A 21802-nucleotide genomic window follows, 5' to 3' on the forward strand; every position below is an offset into this window, starting at 1 on the left:
AGGTGGTCTGGTATTCCCATCTTTTTCAGAATTTTCCACAGTTTATTGTGGTCCACACAGTCAAAGGCTTTGGCATAGTCAATAAAGCAGAAATAGATGTTTTTCTTCTCGATGATCAAGCGGATGTTGGCAATTCGATCTCTGGTGCCTCTGCCTTGTCTAAAACCAGCTTAAACATCTGGAAGTTGACAGTTCAAGTGTTGCTGAAGCCTGGCTTGGAGAATTTTGAACATGACTTCACCAGCGTGTGAGATGAGTGCAATTGTGCGGTACTTTAAGCATTCTTTGGCATTGCCTTTCTTTGGGATTGCAATGAAGACTGACCTTTTCTGGTCCTGTGGCCACTGCTGAGTTTTCCATATTTGCTGGCATACTGAGTGCAGCACTTTCACAGTGTCTTCTTTCAGGATTTGAAATAGCTCAACTGGAATTCCATCACCTCCACTAGCTTTGTTCGTAGTGATGCTCCCTAAGGCCCACTTGACTTCACATTCCAGGATTCCTGGCTCTAGGTGAGTGATCACACCATCGTGATTATCTGGGTTGTGAAGATCTTTTTTGTAGAGTTCTTCTGTGTATTCTTGCCACCTCTTCTTAACATCCTCTGCTTCTGTTAGGACCCTACCATTTCTGTCCTTTATTGAGCCTATCTTTGCAAGAAATGTTCCCTTGGTATCTCTCATTTTCTTGAAGAGATCTCTGCTGCTGCTGCTGCTGCTGCTAAGTCGTTTCACTCGTGTCCGACTCTGTGCGACCCCATAGACGGCAGCCCACCAGGCTCCCCCATCCCTGGGATTTTCCAGGCAAGAGTACTGCAGTGGGTCGCCACTGTCTTCTCCGAAGAGATCTCTAGTCTTTCCATTCTATTGTTTTCCTCTATTTCTTTGCACTGATCACTGAGGAAGGCTTTCTTATCTCTCCTTGCTATTGTTTGGAACTCTGCATTCAAATGGGTATATCTTTCCTTTTCCCCTGTGCTTTTCGCTTCCCGTCTTTTCACAGCTATTTGTAAGGCATCCTCAGACAGCCATTTTGCTTTTTGGAATTTCTTTTCTTGGGGATGGTCTTGATTCCTGTCTCCTGAACAATGTCAGTTGTACATTGGAGACAATTGTACTGCATCCTGTACTTGGCAATTTAGACAATTGAAAACGGTGTGGGAAACTCAGGAATGAGCAATCTTGTTTCTGTCAAAAGCCACAATACTCACGGAAAAGACAGACATCAAGTTAAGAAATTAAGAAACATTTAATGTGTGTGTTTATGTAAAAACGGACATTTTGTAAAGTGAGAGAAATTAACATACTAACAAGGATCTTTTCTCCAATTTAATAAATGGACATGCACCCCATTTATTTGAACATGCTCCAATTTCAATCGAAGTATTGAGGAGGAATTCTCTCTACACAATGAAAGAACACCCAACTTGTTGATTGTGAACAATAATAAGCAAATTTGAAATAACCCACATTCTGCAATTTCTCTCCTGGCATCCTTAGCTCGATACCATATATTATTTCATTCGAAGCACTCATTTTTATTTCACCAAACATCAGTACAGGAATGAACCTGAGGCAGGCTTGAAGCCTGGGTCTGCTGAACAATGCTATACCTAGGAAACATCTTTCAGCTCATCCAGTCCCAAAAAGAACACTCAAGAATGTGCTGGGGTTACCTGCTCCAATTACTTGCTCCCACTAAAAGCTGGCAAGCTGATCCAAAGTTCCTGGATCAGAGACAGGAGGGTGTCATCAACAGACAAGTCCTTGTAAGGATCTAAGAATCCTTACTTCTATTTGAAAGTGTGCTGTGTTGATTGCTGAACTTCCATATCCTTTGCTATTACAGAAACTTTACACTCTCAGACTGTCAGGAGACTCTGTCAGTGGCATCACTGTCCTGATATGACCACCAAGTCAACTATCCCCGACATCACTTCTCGTCACCAAAGCTTTCTCTTACTCATCTGGGTGCTCTCCCTAGAATGAGTGAAATTCAAAAAGATGCGGTCTCACTGACAACAAAATGTCTAGCCTATATGGGCATGTTTGAAGAGAGGACAGAGACAGCTCCCCATGCCACCATCATGAAAGCCCCCAGAGCCCACAATGAGAGATGCAAACTCATGTGAAACAAACACATCGTCCTTCTCGTACTTTCTCTCTAGGGTCACTTAGAAATGAAATTTGGAATAGAAATAACACTTGTGGATCATCTATTCTGCATCAAGCATTGTGCTAGCTACTTAAATCTCTCATTTAATCCTAATAGCCATTCAAAGTATTTTTGTTATCAGTGCATTTTCACAAATGATTTTCACAAAGATGGTGAAGTGAAGTGAAGTGACTCAGTCGTGTCCGACTCTTTGTGACCCTATGGACTGTAGCCTACCAGGCTCAGTCCGTGGGATTTTCCAGGCAAGAGTACTGGAGTGGGTTGCCATTTCCTTCTCCAGATCACAGAGATGTTAGGTGACTTAATTTCAAAGTCTGAAATCTACTACATGAAAGAGGCAAAAGTTAAACCTATATCAGTACATAAATCTTTATGACTTATTTCTTACAGCTCTATTTGCTTTCCAAAGGAGTTATACTGACTTAAAATGATACCAGAACCAAAGATATTCCTCCTTCATTTTTCTGCTGAGAGAACTGGGTACTTTTAATACCCGGCAGGGACTACCATGCCGGGAACCAAATTCTTATATGAAACCAATACCCATTTTCATACACCCAATCTAACAGGCTATACCAAATCTCTCCTAACCAGTTAGACTTTGTGTAGTCAGTGGAAGAGCAGAAATATTCTATTCAAACTCTACAATATTTTCAAGTATTTGGACTATACAAGTTGCCCTCTACGTTTCAAAATCTATGAATAATAATCTTTCCCAGATTTATGTTCGCTTCCTTGGAAGTACTTAACCTTTGAATTTTACTATAAAATGAAGATTCCAAAACAGGGAGTATTCAATTTGCTGAAAGCACTGTAACAAAGGATTAAAGACTAAAATAAAAAAAAAATATTTTAAATTCTATGTACTATGTAGCTACAATAATATTAGAATATGGGAAAACGGTAAAAGCTATCACTTTCAGAGAACTTACTCCAAAAGTACTGTGCCAAGTACTTTACAAACACTTCATTTTGTATCTTCCAAAGTGTGAACTCTATTTTACAAGCAGAGTGACAATGTTAAGAAAACTCAAGTAACTTGCCCAAAGTAATACAGATAAAAAGTGGTAGCTGCCGCCGCAGTTTATACAACTCCAAAACTTTTACCTCTTATTGTCACAGTTTACTGCCCCCTAATTCCTATCTGGTACACAATTCTAAAACCACTATTGAAACACATACGAAATAATTTAAACCTATTATTAACTACCTCCATTAATTTGTCACAGCTTCTAAAGTAAAAAAAAGTGCCTAAAGAATTATCATTAGAAAAATTCAAGTAAGGCAACAGATTTTCATGAAGTCCTGAGAGGTCAAGAACAGATAATTCACACAACAAAACCTTTATCACTGCTTGGGAGTTGCTGCTCTTAAATTGATGTGAAGATAGTAAGACAAGGATACCATCTTAAGTATTTAAGACAATGTCAATACTATAAACCCACCAGCCTAAAGGCTGAACCAAAGAACTCATTTTCAAAATCATGTTACCTTCAATATTTACTAAGTGAATTATGAATATTATTATTCTAGTCTGCTCTTTAAAGTCTTATTATCAAATAGCAGAAAAGATGGGGAATCTTCAATCTATCAGAGTCTGAACCGAAATACATAACTTTTTAATGTTCAAGATGCAATTAAAAATAACATATTAGTTTTTCCTGTTGTTTATCAAACACATTCATTAGACTGATTAAAAGGGCAATACAAGAATAATTTTCTACGACATGCCAAATATAGATGAAGTCTTACCTCCATTGCTAAAGCTATCGTCAATTGGGCATAATGATTCAGAAGATTGGGCATGAAGGCAGTGCTATAAGGCAAATCTTGGCACATCCTCAAGGTAATAGGCTCAAAGAAAACCTATATGGCCAACAAACATAGGCAAGGGCCACAGATGGAAGACGATCCAACTCATAGCCATACTTTCTCCATTGAATGAGATTCAGATGATCAGGCCTACTCAATATGTATTTTAGATCTTTGTACACCTGCAGGTCTCAGCTTGAAAGTACGTTTTCTATCTTACTGTTCAGTTCTTCAAACAGAATTACTCTTTGCACCGTCAGAGGTTTGTTAGCTTGGTCTCATGAAAGGCATTTGTTTTTGGTTTCACAATATGGGAAAATGACATCATCTTTCCTCTTCTTTTCATTTTATTGCATTGGACACCATTTGGCCAACGTGTCAAGTAGATCAACCACATTCCCAAAAAACAGATTCCAATAGGAGAAGAGCTATTTCTTCCTCTGACTGAAATATCTGAAAAATATATGTATTTTTTTAAATGGGAGAAATTAGCAATTTCCTCTTGAAATATTACAGACTTGATATTAAAACTTTGATTAGCTCAGTAAAGTTGCAGGATACAAAATCAGTATACAAAAATCAGTTGCGTTTCTACACACTAACAATCAGCTACTAGGAAGAGAAATTTTAAAATACTGCCTTTGGGACTTTCTGGTGTTCCAGTGATTAAAGCTGCACACATCCACTACTGGGGCACCAGTGCACTCGCTGGTGGAGAACTAAACTTCCAAATGCCGGGCATGTGGCTAACAACAACAGCAATCACAGACTTTGACGAGAGATACAATACTGCCTTACAGATAAAACACATGGGTATTTCATAAACAAATACGATAGTTTTTCTACCTTATCATTCTTGCTCTAGATAGACCAGAGAATCCATAAATAGCATTTAAAGGCACTATTTCCTCCCTCAGTTGTTTATATACAATACAGTTTAATCTCCCATCTATAATGACAGTTTTCCATTTGTCACAAGACATAATTGATTCATTTGGAAAAACTTGCATGCTGCTGTCCTAAATTTTACTTAAATATCTGCCACACTTAATGACAAGTTATTTAAATTTTATTCAGTTCAGTTCAGTCGCTCAGTCGTGTCTGACCCTTTGCCACCTCATGAATCACAGCATGCCAGGCCTCCCTGTCCATCACCAACTCCCGGAGTTCACTCAAACTCATGTCCATCGAGTCGGTGATGCCATCCAGCCATCTCATTCTCTGTCATCCCCGTCTCCTCCCGGCCCCAATCCCTCCCAGCATCAGAGTCTTTTCCAGTGAGTCAACTCGTCGCATGAGGTGGCCAAAGTATTGGAGTTTCAGCTTTAGCATCAGTCCTTCCAATGAACACCCAGGACTGATCTCCTTTAGAATGGACTGGTTGGATCTCCTTGCAGTCCAAGGGACTCTCAAGAGTCTTCTCCAACACCACAGTTCAAAAGCATCAATTCTTCTGCGCTCAGCTTTCTCCACAGTCCAACTCTCACATCCATACATGACCACTGGAAAAACCATAGCCTTGACTCGGCGGACCTTTCTTGGCAAAGTAATGGCTCTGCTTTTTAATATGCTGTCTATTTTGGTCATAACTTTCCTTCCAAGGAGTAAGCGTCTTTTAATTTCATGGCTTCAATCACCATCTGCAGTGATTTCGGAGCCCAGAAAAATGTCAGCCACTGTTTCCACTGTTTCTCCATCTGTTTTGCCATGAAGTGATGGGACCGCATGCCATGATCTTAGTTTTCTGCATGTTGAGCTAAAAGCCAAATTTTTCACTCTTCTCTTTCACTTTCATCAAGAGGCTTTTTAGTTCCTCTTCACTTTCTGCCATAAGGGTGGTGTCATCTGCATATCTGAGGCTATTGATATTTCTCCCGGCAATCTTAATACCAGCTTGTGCTTCTTCCAGCCCAGTGTTCCTCATGATCTACTCTGCATAGAAGTTAAATAAGCAGGGTGACAATATACAACCTTGACGTACTCCTTTTCTTATTTGGAACCAGTCTGTTGTTCCATGTCCACTTCTGACTGTGGCTTCCTGACCTGCATACAGGTTTCTCAAGAGGCAGGTCAGGTGGTCTGGGATTCCCATCTCTTTCAGAATTTTCCACAGTTTATTGTGATCCACATAGTCAAAGGCTTTGGCATAGTCAATGAATCAGAAATAGATGTTTTTCTGAAACTCTCTTGCTTTCTCCATGATCCACCGGATGTCGGCAATTTGATCTCTGGTGCCTCTGCCTTTTCTAAAACCCACTTGAACATCTAGAAGTTCATGGTTCACATATAGATGAAGCCTGGCTTGGAGAATTTTAAGCATGACTTTACTAGCGTGTGAGATGAGTGCAACTGTGCGGTAGTTTGAGCATTCTTTGGCATTGCCTTTCTTTGGGATTGGAATGAAGACTGACCTTTTCCAGTCCTGTGGCCACTGCTGAGTTTTCCAAATTTGCTAGTATATTGAGTGCAGCTTTACAAATGTTTTAATCATTAAATGATTCGGCAGATGGTATCTCTGAAAGGTGTAAAATATAAAGAAATAAAAGATATGGATTCAAGCCTCTTCCCAACTATGTGAATCACTTAACTTCTCTGAGCTCAAAATTTTCCTTTCTAAAAATTGCACCTCCCTATCAAAGATGGTACATAAGTGAATTATAAAATAATGTACTCTATAAAAGGCAAAGCAACATCAAATTTTAGGTAGTTTTATTACTGAATTACAGCAGATACAGAGACTGACTTCTATCAACCAATACTGAACTGGCAAACAGGAGATTCTAAAAGTAGTATCAGGACATTTTCCCAATAATGCTTCATCCTTTTAGATAGTACAAAAATTTAGTACAGAGATAGAGAAAACGTTTGACCAACAAATGCTTCATTACACAGAGTCAGGATGCAGAGAAGAGTCAACCCTAGAAAGTTGCAGCGTGGGATATGAATGATTTCCAGTTAAGAGTTTCTACCAAGTTTCAGAGTCTGATCTGACACTGCATTTGCTGGGGGCTTCCCTGGCGGCTCAGACGGTAAAGACTCCCCCTGCAATGCTGGAGACATGCGCTTGATCCCTGGGTTGGGAAGATTCCCTGGAGGAGGAAATGGCAACCCACACCAGTATTCTTGCCTGGATAATTCCATGGACAGAGAAGCCCGGCGGGCTACAGTCCATGGGGTCACAGAGAGTTGGATGCAACTTTCACTTTCACTTTCTTTCTAGGGACAAAAATATGCATCTCTTTGGGGGCTGGAAGGGTAGGTAGAGTGGAAGGCAGGATTGGTAGGAAAAAAGCATATTCTAAAACTATCATACTTCCATTTGGTTTTGTAATGATGTTAAGTCTGCTTTTACTTTATTCGCGTTTCACAGATGGCAAATATTTCTGTTTGAAGTACACAACCTCGGTTGGGAAAACATGAGAAAGTCAGGTTCAGAAATTCTCAGAGACCTAGGTTAACAGGACAACTCAAATAGATACTAGGGCCCGTGACAGCTTAGACCTTGAAAACTTGAACTGGCTTGGCTAAAGCAGGGAAAGAAACTGTCCTTTGTGCACTACCAATGACAGGGACCTCTGCATCCCAAGCTTTAATTACTGGGCAGAAAAAACTATTTGGAGAAAGTAAAGCCATGGCTGACTCTTCCCATTTTTCCCTCAAGCATATGGTCTTGAGTAGAAGAAGGGAAAAGGAAAGTCTACAACCTTAGGAATTAGGAACACCAAAGTTACAAGCAACCTCTGCCCCAAAAGTCTAATCTCTCTAACACTGAAATCTCTAAATCAGAAATATTTGTTAAAGCTTATTGGCCTGCCATATTTTTTCCTCCTTCAAGCTGGGCCCAGAAATGTGATGTCTGGCTATGGAAATGTGATGTTAAACACAGTCATGTATCAGTTCAGTTCAGTTCAGTCTCTCAGTTGTGTCCGACTCTTCGTGACCTCATGAATCACAGCATGCCAGGCCTCCCTGTCCATCATCAACTTCCGGAGTTCACTCAAACTCATGTCCATCGAGTTGGTGATGCCATCCAGCCATCTCATTCTCTGTCGTCCCCTTCTCCTCCAGCCCCCAATCCCTCCCAGCATCAGAGTCTTTTCCAGTGAGTCAACTCGTCGCATGAGGTGGCCAAAGTATTGGAGTTTCAGTTTTAGCATCAGTCCTTCCAAAAAACACCCATGTATATTTAAGTTTAATTATAATGCAGTACGGTAACAATTATGCCTATCATTAATGTGTCAAATAAGCCCTGAAAGCTTTATTTGGCTACAGTATCAAAACATCCATAGAAGTTCCATGTTTGTAGTTTGCTGCTTATGCAGCATGTTCATCTGCGTCCAACTTAAAAAAAAATTACCCAATACGTATATAACAATGAAAATTTCAAAAATTTCATTTAGACTATTTTTCAAGCAGTATGGGTTCCAAATTTACGGTTCAAAGAAATTACCACACAAAACATAAGGAAGAAACAAAGTAATATTGAGATTTTAAACTAGATGAGAAACCCCCTATGCTTCTCTATACTCTATCTTACTTGTTTTTCTCTCAGTGACTCCTTTTGCCTCATTTACAAACAATGCTTCTCACAGACTTACAAAAGTGATTTCCTTTATGGACTTTAACGTTCAAGTTTCCATATATCAAAACATTTTTGTAAAATTACTGTTAGGCTGGGGTAGGATAAAACCTTAATACATTAAGACTGTAGTTTATGATTATTAAGATAAATAAGAAAAAACAGTAAAATGCCATGAGACAAGAAAAAAAATAGGAATTTATATTTCTTTATATTTCTTCCAAATCAGAGATTCCCTAATGTTCATGTGCAGCAGATTCATAGAAAACCCATAGGTCTAAGAATTCCGAACCTCTGGAAAATGAAGGATACACATGCAATTCTAACGATTATCTCGGTACTGTTACAAGTGATCTGTAAGTCGTATTTTGAGAAATGCTACCCTAAAATAGAATAATTTAACACAGTACAGGATACTTGCACATAATTATGTGCTCAGCAAAAGTAATATATAAAATGAATTTCTTAAAAAGCAAATAAAGAACGCTACTTGAATAGAAAAATGGAAAAAGGACATATATTTACAAAAGAAATACAAATGGCCAACAAACATATGAAGATATTCAACTTTACTAATAAAAACATACAAACATGATATATAACATTTTTGCCAATCAGATGAACAAAGTAAGAATAACAGAACACAGTATAGGAGAGGGTGCAGAAAAAAGAATATAGTCAACATTCCAACACTTGGAAATACTTTTTTTTTTTTTTCGCTGTCCCACACGGCTTGCAAAATCTTAGTTCCCCAAACAAGGACTGAACCCGGTCCAGGGCAGTGAAGTGTCTAACCACTAGGCCGCCAAGAAATTCTCCATTTTCAAATACTACTGGAGGAAAAGCAAACCACTTGGTATTTCAAAAAAAAAAATAGCTATGGACATCAAAAGTTCTGAAAATGTATATACTTTGATTCAGCAGACCTATTCTACAATTTATTCTAAGAAAGTAAACACAAGTACACGTGATGTATAACTGAAATGTTAGTACAACATTGTTTATAAAATAAAAACCCAGAGACAATCTGAAAGTCTACCAATAAGGAATTGGTTAAATTACGGCACAACCAACACATAACACGCTCAGTAAAAATGATGAGCAGGATCTGAATATGCTGACTTGAAAAGACAGTAACAATACAGTAAACGAAAAATAAAATTTTAAATGGTTTACAAAACAGCATACAGTCTCCCACTTTTGTCAAAAATATACATACATGAAACAGAATAAAACTTACCTGAATTGTTTAAAAATACAATATTATAGGCTCTTCCCTGGCAATCCAGTGATTGAGACTCCACACTTCTCCTCGAGTTTGATCCCTGGTCAGAGAATTAAGATCCCACAAGCTGCACAGCGTGGTCAAAACACAAAAAAATAAAAATAAAAAAGAAATAAAGTATTATAAATGCCGAAATGTTATTTTAAAATCTGTCCCATGTTATTTGTGTATGGGAAAATTAAGTCTGCTAAATCTATAAATGTGTGCTGACAATACTACTACTTGAATCAACACAAAAAAGTAGTAAAGTATTATAAACTCCGAAATGTTATTTTAAAATCTGTCCCATGTTATTTGTGTATGGGAAAATTAAGTCTGCTAAATCTATACATGTGTGCTGACAATACTACTACTTGAATCAATGTTTATGTTGATTAAGTAACAAGCCAAGGGACACAAAAATGCCCGACTACTAGGAACAAAGCTAGTGGAGGTGATGGAATTCCAGTTGAGCTATTTCAAGTCTTGAAAGATGATGCTGTGAAAGTGCTGCACTCAATATGCCAGCAGATTTGGAAAACTCAGCAGTGGCCACAGGGCTGGAAGAGGTCAGTCTTCATTCCAATCCCAAAGAAAGGCAATGCCAAAGAATGCTCAAACTACCGCACAATTGCACTCATCTCACACGCTAGTAAAGTCATGCTCAAAATTCTCCAAGCCAGGCTTCAGCAGTATGTAAACCGTGAACTCCCAGATGTTCAAGCAGGTTTTAGAAAAGGCAGAGGCACCAGAGATCAAATTGCCAACATCCGCTGGATCATGGAGAAAGCAAGAGAGTTTCAGAAGAACATCTATTTCTGCTTCATTGACTATGCCAAAGCCTTTGACTGTGTGGATCACAATAAACTGTGGAACATTCTGAAAGAGATGGGAATCCCAGACCACCTGACCTGCCTCTTGAGAAACCTGTATGCAGGTCAGGAAGCAACAGTTAGAACCAGTCATGGAACCACAGACTGGTTCCAAATAGGAAAAGGTGTACGTCAAGGTTGTATATTGTCACCTTGTTTATTTAACTTATATGCAGAGTACATCATGAGGAACGCTGGGCTGGAAGAAGCACAGGCTGGAATCAAGATTGCTGGGAGAAATATCAATAACCTCAGATATGCAGATGACACTACCCTTATGGCAGAAAGAGAAGAGGAACTCAAAAGCCTCTTGATGAAAGTGAAAGAGGAGAGTGAAAAGGTTGGCTTGAAGCTCAACATTCAGAAAACAAAGATCATGGCATCTGGTCCCATCACTTCATGGGAAATAGATGGAAAAACAGTGGAAACAGTGTCAGACTTTGTTTTTTTGGGCTCCAAAATCACTGCGGATGCTGATTGCAGCCATGAAATTAAAAGACGCTTGCTCCTTGGAAGGAAAGTTATGACCAACCTTGATAGTATATTAAAAAGCAGAGACATTACTTTGCCGACCAAGGTCCGTCTAGTCAAGGCAATGGTTTTTCCCGTGGTCATGTATGGATGTGAGAGTTGGACTGTGAAGAAAGCTGATCGCCGAAGAATCGATGCTTTTGAACTGTGGTGTTGGAGAAGACTCTTGAGAGTCCCTTATACTGCAAGGAGATCCAACCAGTCCATTCTAAAGGAGATCAATCCTGGATGTTCATTGGAGGGACTGATGCTAAAGCTGAAACTCCAATACTTTGGCCACCTCATGAGACGAGTTGACTCACTGGAAAAGACTCTGATGCTGGGAAAGGTTGGGGGCGGGAGGAGAAGGGGACGACGGAGAATGAGATGGCTGGATGGCATCACCGATTCTGTGGACATGAGTTTGAGTGAACTCCGGGAGTTGGTGATGGACAGGGAGGCCTGGCGTGCTGTGATTCATGGGGTCGCGGAGAGTCGGACACGACTGAGCGACTGAACTGAACTGAACAGGCAGCAAGAAAAGCAAAAGCCAAATGATGATAAACTGAGAGCGGGTCAAAAATTAATTTTCAACTGAAAAAAAAATCAGATCACCTCTCAGCTGAACTAAATATTCAGTTCAGTTCAGTTCAGTCGCTCAGTCATGTCCGACTCTTTTTGACCCCATGGACAGTAAGGGATGGCAGGCCTCCCTGTCCATCACCAACACCTGGAGTTCACTCAAACCCACCTCCTTCAAGTTGGTGATGCCATCCAGGCATCTGATTCTCCGTCGTCACCTTCTTCTCCTGCCCCCAATCCCTCCCAGCATCAGAGTCTTTTCCAGTGAGTCAACTCGTCGCATCGGATAGCCAAAGTACTGGAGATTCCTTCAGCTTTAGCATCAGTCCTTTCAATGAACACCAGGATTGATCTCCTTTAAAACGGACTGGTTGGATATCCTTGTAGTCCAAGGGACTCTCAAGAGTCTTCTCCAACACCACAGTTTGAAAGCATCAATTCTTTGGCGATCAGCTTTCCTCACAGTCCAACTCTCACATCCGTACATGACCACGGGAAAAACCACAGCCTTGACTAGACGGATCTTGGCTGGCAAAGTAATGTCTCTGCTTTTTAATATGCCATTGAGGTTGGTCATAACTTTCCTTCCAAGGAGTAAGCGTCTTTTAATTTCATGGCTCCAATCAGCACCCGCAGTGATTTTGGAGCCCCCAAAATTAAAGTCTGACACTGTTTCCACTGCTTCCCCATCTATTTCCCATGAAGTGATGGGGCCAGATGCCATGATCTTGGTTTTCTGAATGTTGAGTTTGAAGCCAACTTTTTCACTCTCCTCTTTCACTTTCATCAAGAGGCTTTAGAGTTCCTCTTCACTTTCGGCCACAACTGTCCATAACCAAATATTATGCACAGTTTAAAAAAAAGTGGATATATATTCTAGATTGTGTTTCAATAATGTAATGAAATAAATGCTTCTAAGCAGGATCGCGTAAGCATGGATAGCAACAATCCTTTTTCCTAAGAGAACCATCCTTGAAGAAGCTCTAAGTTTCAGACAGCAGGACACAGAAGATGGAGCAAACCAAGAAATACTGACAGAATACAGCAACTGATTACATAAAGGTTAAAAGATTTTTTGCATTCTTTTGGATATTATATCTTTGACTTTAGAAATCTGCAGAATCTCAGCTGAAGAAAGGGAAATGCTGGATTAACTGGAGGCAACAGTCTCGGGTGCCAAGGACCAGTAGAAAATGAGGGCTCTGGAAACAGTTTTCCACGCCCTAACCCTGAGAAAAGAGACATTCAGTTCTTTACAAAGCAATATAAGATATGTGGGAAAACTAACTTCAGATTACGTGACCTGATGAGGATTTCATCAGAAAACAAAAAGGACTAGATACACTTAACCCTACACTTTAATTTTTAATGTGTAACATCAGCAATCTGATATTCCCCAATGGACCAGTTCTCTTGTGAAGATAAAAAGTAAAAGCCCCTAAAATAAGGTGAGTACTTGTCCTGAAGAACAGCAATAAAGGGGATGCAATCTTGGAAGACTGTCTTCAGAGGCTGGCTACAAAGCCAGACCCAAAGAACTCAGCTGGGAAAAGTAGGAGATGGCAACTGTGAAGAGGAAAGAAAGCAGGCTGAATCCCAGCAGAGACAATGACAAAAGTGGGCCCTGGGGACTTGTCAGCGAGGCCCTGCAACCAAAGATGTTAGCAACTCTATTCCAATTTACACTTCCTGTACAGAAAGTGATTCCTTTCATCTTTCTCAGCTTAGATTTCCTTATCTTGACACACTATACACGTACATAACATTTTGCCTTTCCAATTCAGAAATTAAAGGTTGCCTCAAACAGACTGGCTACACACTGGAACAGGAGGATATGCTTTTGTCTTCTTTCAGAGTCTTCCAAAACTGCATTATAAGGATTAGCAATCACTACCTCTGAAGCTTCTTCTCGCAAGAAAATCATCATCTTGTCAGACAGCAAAGTACACACTGAGAGCATAATATCACTTCTCAAAGTGATAGATTTCTTTTCCTAAAACTCATGTGGGTTTTGGCCTTTTGTTTTCCATATCTTATTTTTCTAAAAATAAATTCATTTTCAGCATACTGTTTTCTGGTTGCTGAAGTTTATATAGCTCCATATTTAATTCTCAGGGCCTAGATTCTCAGGAATCTCAAGGTATCGCTTTGCTACTTTATCTAATTTTTAAAGTCCGTCTAGTCGTCTACCGATGACAAAAGATAATCTAATCTTCCAGCGTGCTGAGTGATGGGGCTTTAAAAAATACAGGAAAAACAAACACATTAAAGTTCAAAATTCAACTGAACTGTAGGCATCAAAAGCCAGTCCATCTTACAAATTATACATTACTTTTAAGACTAGAGAAAGCAGAAGATCTTTTAAAACTAAAAGCAAAACTGGAAAGACGGAAGATGGCCAGAATCTGGACTTTAAGGAAAAAAAAAAAAAAATCAGGTTGAAATTCCAGCCTGGTTTCCCTTTTTCATTAAAATGTGTTCAGAAAATGCTCTAATATCAAGCTCCTAATTGTTTCCCCCCCGCCCCGCCTTTAGTATGGTTGCATGTTTTGACTATACAATTAGTTTCATGAGACAAACTTTGGGGACCAAGATTTTTTTAGGCCTACTAGCCTAGATGTTTTCTCTTAAACTTCATTCACAGTGCATTCCTTGGATCCACCAAACCTGTTGCTAGTTCTCAGCATAACTCAAAGATTGTAACTCAAAGATAGATTCATCATTTCTGATGCAACAGTCAGTTAAAACTGCTTTCTAGTCAAAGAGGAGTTGTTACTCTTCAAACATTCATTCCTAACCTTCTGGAAATGCCACTGTTAAAAACCTTCACTTCTTTCCTCAAGACGCTGTGACCCTTCTTCTCACAAATCTATACTGAACAATTCCTCTCATACATATTTCAGTCTTGCTTTTCATTCGCACTACTGCTCTTTTTGTGGCCAACTGCAGCTTTCAACGTCTCTAACTCTAGAGATTTAGGGGTTAAAAAACACTTGAGGCCAACACTGCTCTTCCCTGTGAAAGAAGGGAAAGATGCAGTAAAGAACTGCTTCCTATCGCAAGTCTCCTGAAGAAAATAAAGTCCACAGCAGTCGAACATCAACACACTAACATGCTCAGAGTAAGTTTTCGGTATGAAATCTCGTAGTTTTACTCACACATACGAAACTCAAGTTGGAGAGAGAGAGATTCTTTGCCTGTGAAGTGGGCAACAGTGGACTTACAGGGAATTTAAAAGCCCCTCTCTCTGCCCAATGATGACGCTCTCCTAGCATTGTGCTATACAAAGAAAGAACGTGCACTTGACTGTTTATCTTCCCCGCAAGGCTCCCTGCTTCCAATCTCTCAATCATGGCTGGGGCTCTCTCCACAAAAATCCACCTCAGTGTTCAAAGCACAAAACAAAGCTCAGAGGAATACAGTACCTAAGATGAAGAAGGGATGAAAGAACCTACAGTCTTTTCTTCTTCTATTAATAGGGCACTCATAAATTCGGGAGAGACGCAGAGGCAGGGAATATTAGTGGATGACAAAAAAATAAGGAAATAACGGAGGAGGAGGAAAGAGAAGGTAGGACGGACGGTAGGCTTTACTTTAAGTAAAGGTAAGGCTTTACCTTACTTTCCTGACAGTTTCAAAGCAGTTGGGGGGAGGGGGGGAGAGGAAGAACCTCTGTGCGACCCCGCGGACTGCAGCCTACTAGGCTCCTCCATCCATGGAATTCTCCAGGCAAGAGTTACTGGAGTGGCTTGCCCTTGCCTTCTCGGGCTACCCAGAAGCTGGGCACAAAACGCGAGCACGCAGCCGAGCGGGCGCAGCGTGCCTGCGCCGTACGTGCGGGCGCATGCTCCCCGTCCCGGCCTGCCCCCCGCACAGCGTCGGACACGACTGAAGCAACTTAGCAGCAGCAGCAGTGAGATTACCAGATACATCATATATATGAAATTCATATATATGCAACAGCCCACAAGGAACAGCACCCTCCTACCTGCCAGGGTCCCCACCACCAGGAGCCGGTCAGGGGCTCTGCCCATGGCCCCCGTTCCACCCCACAGCCTCCAGGTCCCCCTGGGGGCTCCTCAGCACACAGTGTCATCCACAGGTCCCCATCTCGCTCGTCGCAGTCTCCTGGAGGACAGGGTGTGTTCCTGCCTCTCCAGCCAGATATTTGCTGAGTGTCTTGTTTGTGCTGGGTGTGGGATGTACAGGGGTAAGTAAAGCAGATGTGGTCTGGAGCACAATTTAGGGACAAGAGTGGAAAAGGAGCAGATTCTTACATCTCTCCCTGTTATTCAGAAATACAGCGCTGTAAGGGATGCTGCATTGACTGTGTATCAGATGCTGTGAGTGCCCCTCAACAAACAGAGGCTGCCACCTCCCGATTTACAGAGGAGACATGGCCCCGCGGTTAGGGAGTGGTGAGGCAGGTTCACACCCACGCAGTGGGACCTGGCACTTTGCCAAACCCCAGCCGCCTCTCCAATGGATGCAGCAGGAATGAGATGGTTCTATGGCATCACTGATTCAATGGACGTGCGTTTAAGCAAACTCCAGGAAATAGTGAAAAGGACAGGAAAGCCTGGAGTGCTGCCGTCCATGGAGCGGCAAAGATCGGGCACAACTGAGCGACTGAACTAAAACCTGAGTGTGTGCTGAACTGCTTCAGTCGTGTCCGACACTCTGCAAAGCCAGGGACTGTAGCCCAGTAGCTCCTCTGTCCAGGGGATTCTCCAGGCAAAAATACTGGACCCACTGGAGTGGGTTGTCATGCCCTCCTCCAGGGCATCTTCTTGACCCAGGGATCAAACACACGTCTCTCGTTATCTCTTGCATTGGCAGGCAGGATCTTTACTATGAGCGCCACCTGGAAAGCCCCAGGAATGCTGACAACCAAGAAATGCAGAAAATAAGGGCTGCTCCTACGTTAAACCAGAAGAGCAGCGAGCACAGATTGTAAAGAGGGAAACGCAGGATGAGCGACAGCAGTGCTGATGGAAACAAGCAGGGATGCACTCACCCACATGAAGAGAATACCTGTGCCATTCGGAAGAGGAGCCCGTCAGCCCTCGAGGGACAGTAGAACCGGAACGGAAACCGAGGCCGTGGTCAGCAGTGCCCACCCACACGGCCCAAGTGGAGTAGTGTCACTCACCGGGCTTCCTGCGTCCCCAGAGCTGCTGGCGGTAACATCTCTGAGTGCTCGGCCGGGCAGCATCCCTGAGTGAGCTAAGACATCACTGCTGTCCTCCAGTGCTGCTGCGGGGCCCTCTGTGGGCGGCCACCCTCATCCCCTGCCCTGCCACCCTCTGGGGCCCGGCTGTCCCCCGGGATCTTTTCAGCCCTTGAGCTTGGGTGTTCCCAGCCCTCTGCCACGCAGGACTGGGACGCAACTCAGGACTTGGGCTTGAGACATCAAGGAGACCGTGAATCTGGAAGGACACCGCCCTGGGGCCCGTGAGAGAGCAGGAAAGCAAAGCCCCCACGGGGAGGAAGCAGAGCTGGGGAACGTGCCCTCAGCCACCACTGCCTCCTGCACAAGTGCCTCTTCTTTGCCTCTCCTTGACCTGAAAGAAACCCCAGCTTCTGCTGCTCCGCAGGTGATTCCTAAAAATGCACCTCCTTCAAGAGCTGTTGTCCTGCTGCACTGGGGCTGCCTGAGTGTGCTAAGGAGCGTCAGAAAAGTGGGGATGCCACACCTCATACTGGAGATGGAGGGCCTGATACTGGGAAGGGTTTGATGCCTGTGGAGTATCTGAGGGTGAGGAGGACCTGATGCTCTACTACGGTCTCATGCTGGGGGAGGGTCTGTGACGGGGGGTGCCTGACACTGTGGGAAGGTCTGATTCTGGGGGAAAGTCTGATGCTGGACTAGGGCCTGATTTGGGGAACGTCTGATGCTGGGGGGAACGTCTTATGCAAGACTAGGGTCGGAAGCTGGGGAGGGCCTGTTGCTGGGCGAGTGTCTGATGCTGGACTAGGGTCTGATGCTTGGGGAGGGCCTGATGCTGGGGGAGGGCCTGATGCTGGGGGAGGGTCTATGTTGGACTAGGGTCTGATATTTTGGATAACCTCTGATGCTGGACTAAGGTCAGATGCTGGGGGAGTGCCTGACACTAGGGCAGGGTCTAATGCTGGGAGAAGGTCTGATTCTGGACTAGGTCCTGAAGCTGGGAGGGAACGTCTGATGCTGGGGGGGAACTTCTGATGCTGGACTAAGGTCTGATGCTGGGGGAGGACATGATGCTGGACTAGGATCTGATGCTCGGGGAGGGCATGATGCTGGACTAGGGTCTGATGCTGGGAGAGGACCTGATACTGGATTAGGGTCTGACCCTGGGGGAGGGTCTGATGCTTGGGAAAGGTCTGATGCGAGAGGAGGGCTTAATGGTGGGGGGGAGAGCCTGATAGTGGTCTAGGGCCTGATGCGGGGGGAACCTCTGATGCTGGACTAGGGTCTGATGATGAAGTAGGGCCTGATGCTGGGGGAGGGTCTGATGCTGGGTCGTGTCTGAAGCGGGACTAGGCCCTGATGTTGAGGGAGGGTCTGATGCTGGAGTGGGCCTGATGCTAGGGGCAAACGTCTGATGCTGGGGGGACCCTCTGATGCTGGATTAGGGTCTGATGCGTGGGGAGGGCCTGATGCTGGGGGAAGGTCTGATTCTGGACTAGGGCCTGATGCTGGGGGAACATCTGATGCTGGACTAGGGCCTGACGCTGGGGGTGGGCCTGATGCTAGGGGGCAGGTCTGATGATGGGGTGCAGCCTGCTCCGAGATATTCACAGAGTTGAGTATAAACCTCTATGAGAAATCTTTTTCTCATACATTCCTAACCGCCCTTCTATGTTCTCTTTTTCTGAAGCATAGTTGCTGTGCACTATCGGTTTGATTTCTGCCGTCCATCAGCATGAGTTAGCCATAGGTGTACGCGTGTCCCCTCCCTCTTGAATCTCCCCCCACCTCCCCTTGCTGCATTCTTGTTTCTATGGATATATGAATAGTAAAGACTGTTGACTAAGATAACATAAAAAGCTCCCACGCACAAGCGTGCACACACACACTCCCTACTGCATCATTCGGGTCCGCGTCAGGGTTGCCCTCGGCCAACCCCCTGGGATCCACGGTGCGCCTTGACACCTGCACTTTGTTCCCACCCTCGGCCCGCTGCCCACGCCTCAGCAGCAGTGGGGCCCTGTCCCCACAGATGCTGAAGTGATAGAACCTCTTGGCTCCGGAGCCAAGGGCACGAACACCCCATCGGTCGTCCTTTGGGGACTCCTATGTCTCCGCCTTCTGGCCTTTCCATTGTATCCATCGGCTTCTCCTAACAGAATGTCTGTGTGATGACATGGGCTCCCATTACCAGCTCTGGTCTGTTCTCAGGGAGAGGACAGTTTACCCTCGGCACTCTTGATTGGCAGTGGGAAATTTTGCTTCAGTACTTTATTGAAAGAAAGCAATAAATAATACTGCAATTAAAAAAGTTCAGAAGTAGACTGTGTGTACTTTGTCACATATACAGGAAATTCACCAAAGATTAATAGGAAAACAACGGTAAGAATGAATTGTACAAGTAAATTAAAGGTGGAACCCACATGTAAAGAGACATGCTGTCTCTGTCTACCGAGATCCAACTGCATAATAAATATCGCACCGTGATCTGAACGCATCTCTTGCTGGCTTTTTTAATGTGCCGCTGAAAAAGTAAAAGTTATATTTGCTACTTATACAATCCAGAATGGCTATGTCATTGCAATCTAAAAATGTACGCCTAGGTCCATTCTTTAAGCATGTTTAGAAACAGATGTAAAATGATGATTTACATACAAATAAGGCCTTTGTCAGAGCTGCACTACGCTGTCTGTCTGGGAAGTGGCACCTTCGCTGTCCAGCTGGATGGCTCCGCAGCGGGTGCAGGGCATCACGATTGGTCCCCGATGAGTCTCACCGGAGAGGAGGGATCCGAGTCCAGAGACTAGGTTACCGAAGAGATTTTCATAGTCGTCTTCTAGTCATCCTTTCAGCCCAAATTTCATCAGAAGCTCACATTTAACACCCAGTACTTTTAAATCGCTTCACGCTGCAGACAAAAAGCATTTCTTGCTAGAAAAAGTGCCGTTTAGGTCAGTCGTTAAAATCCAACAACCATTGGTTGGAATTAAGTTTGCTGATTTCAGAGTGATTGTGGGAGAGCTCGGTTACATTCTGGAAGGATAATGCACACTGTGTCGTGATGATTTTACAATCGCAGGAAAGCCCTTCTCTCATGGTTTAACATGTAAAAATTAAACAAGAATAATTACAATAAATGCATCATTTACAAAAGCCCTATATTTGTTCATAGGATTGACACAGACAAGCACTACAGTACATTCATTTGAAAGACTAAAATCAGGTATCAGAACACGAATTGATCTGAAAGGATATTTATAGCCCGAATATACAAGAAAAAGTAAGTAATTATATAAATGAAGTCATAAGTTTACATAAACATAAGAAACATGAAATTATAAAATATTTTCTCTATGGTATTCATGAGCTTTTCACTAATTAAAAACCCTGTCATAAAATATCTTCGGGTCCATATAACAAGTATCCACAGATTAAAGATTGCATCGAGTTGAAAATGTAGTCTCTGTTGTATCCTGGACGCTGTCTAATCACCTGTAGAAGTAGTGCGGGTAAACTGGAAACACACAGACGAGTCAGTCCTGGGACGGCGGCTGGTGCCCGAGCCCCTGCCCCTCCAGACATCCCATCCCCACCCCATTCTGGGCTTCAGGGGCTTTGAGAATTCAGAGAAACACGGAGGACCAAGCAGATGAAGGAGAGAACTCTGTGGCAGACTTTATTCTGACATATAGCTAAAAGCTGCTGGTAACAATCCCCAAAACCCAATCCAGCTTTCTAGCTGAGAGGGAACAGAACAGAGCAGACAGCCTCCTGCCCTCAGAGCGGCTCGAGCAGAGCTGGGCCCCTGGGCCAGCCCCACCAGAGGACCGCCCAGAGCAGCACCTGCAAGGGAGGGTGGCCCCTCAGCGGCGGCCGAGCCACAGATGCCGGTGCACCTCCGTGAGAAACGCTGGCCTCTGCACGGAGAGGCTCAGGACAGGGCAGCCTCGAGAACCCTGACACCCTGGGCCCTGCTCCCTCCGAGACCGTGCACGCAGGGCATGGCCGGCAGCACTGCCGCTGCGGGAGGGACACCCGTGCACGTGGACGCGTGGGAGCCTCGGGCCGTGCTCTGACCAGTCCGGCGCCAGCCAGTCACCAAGGTCACGTTCTCTGCTGCTGAGGGCTCTCCCAGGCCGACTTCCGGAGACCCGCTGACCCTCCACTCCCAGGGCGTGGCTTCCGTGCCCCCGCGGGACCAGGCCGGCCAGTACTCACCCCGAAGCTCAGCAGGAGCAAGTCCTGACTGTATCGGAATCCAGTCTCTGCGTTCCCGCCACGCTGCCTGGTCCCACGAGCACGGGAGGAAGCATGCAAACACAGTGCGGCTAACCGTGCAACGTCACCCGAGGCACGAGGACACACACTCACACCTGCAGCAGCGCCCACTCCTACTGAGGGTCTGGGGAACCTTCTAGAGGGATGATGAGCCGGGGAGAGCGAGCCTGGCGGCTGCCATCCACAAATCCCTGCCACCCGGTGGGGGGGTGGGCGGTCACACTAGAGCAGCAACGGCACATTCGATGACAGAAACGCCAACATGGGGACAGCTACTCCACGTGAGCATCTGCCACTGTTTCTCCCTGGTCTCTCATCCCCTCCTTTCACTAATTAACAACTGCCTGAATCTGCCCAATGGAACTCAGGGAAGGTCATGGAGGCTGAATGAAGGCCGTTAATCAAAGAAACGGGGGACACAGAATGCCTTGTGCTCAGGAGCCTCAGGGGGCCCTGCATGGTATTGCCTGTTGGCCCAGCTGTGGTTTGCTCATCCCATCTTCCTATTCTGGGCCGCCCTTCCCTTTCCATCCCCTGGTACATTTCACTGTCAGGGCACC

General features: G+C 43.9%; 1 pseudogene; it reads left to right on the forward strand.

Moving 5' to 3' along the window:
* LOC148774802 (frizzled-3 pseudogene) overlaps nt 1–21382 on the forward strand; it is a 69253-nt pseudogene extending 47871 nt beyond the window's left edge.
* Nucleotides 21383–21802: the final 420 nt, after the last annotated feature.

Source organism: Moschus berezovskii, chromosome 19, assembly GCF_049115385.1.
Source record: "Moschus berezovskii isolate FMDL1 chromosome 19, NW_MosBer_1.0, whole genome shotgun sequence".
Lineage (NCBI taxonomy): Eukaryota > Metazoa > Chordata > Mammalia > Artiodactyla > Moschidae > Moschus > Moschus berezovskii.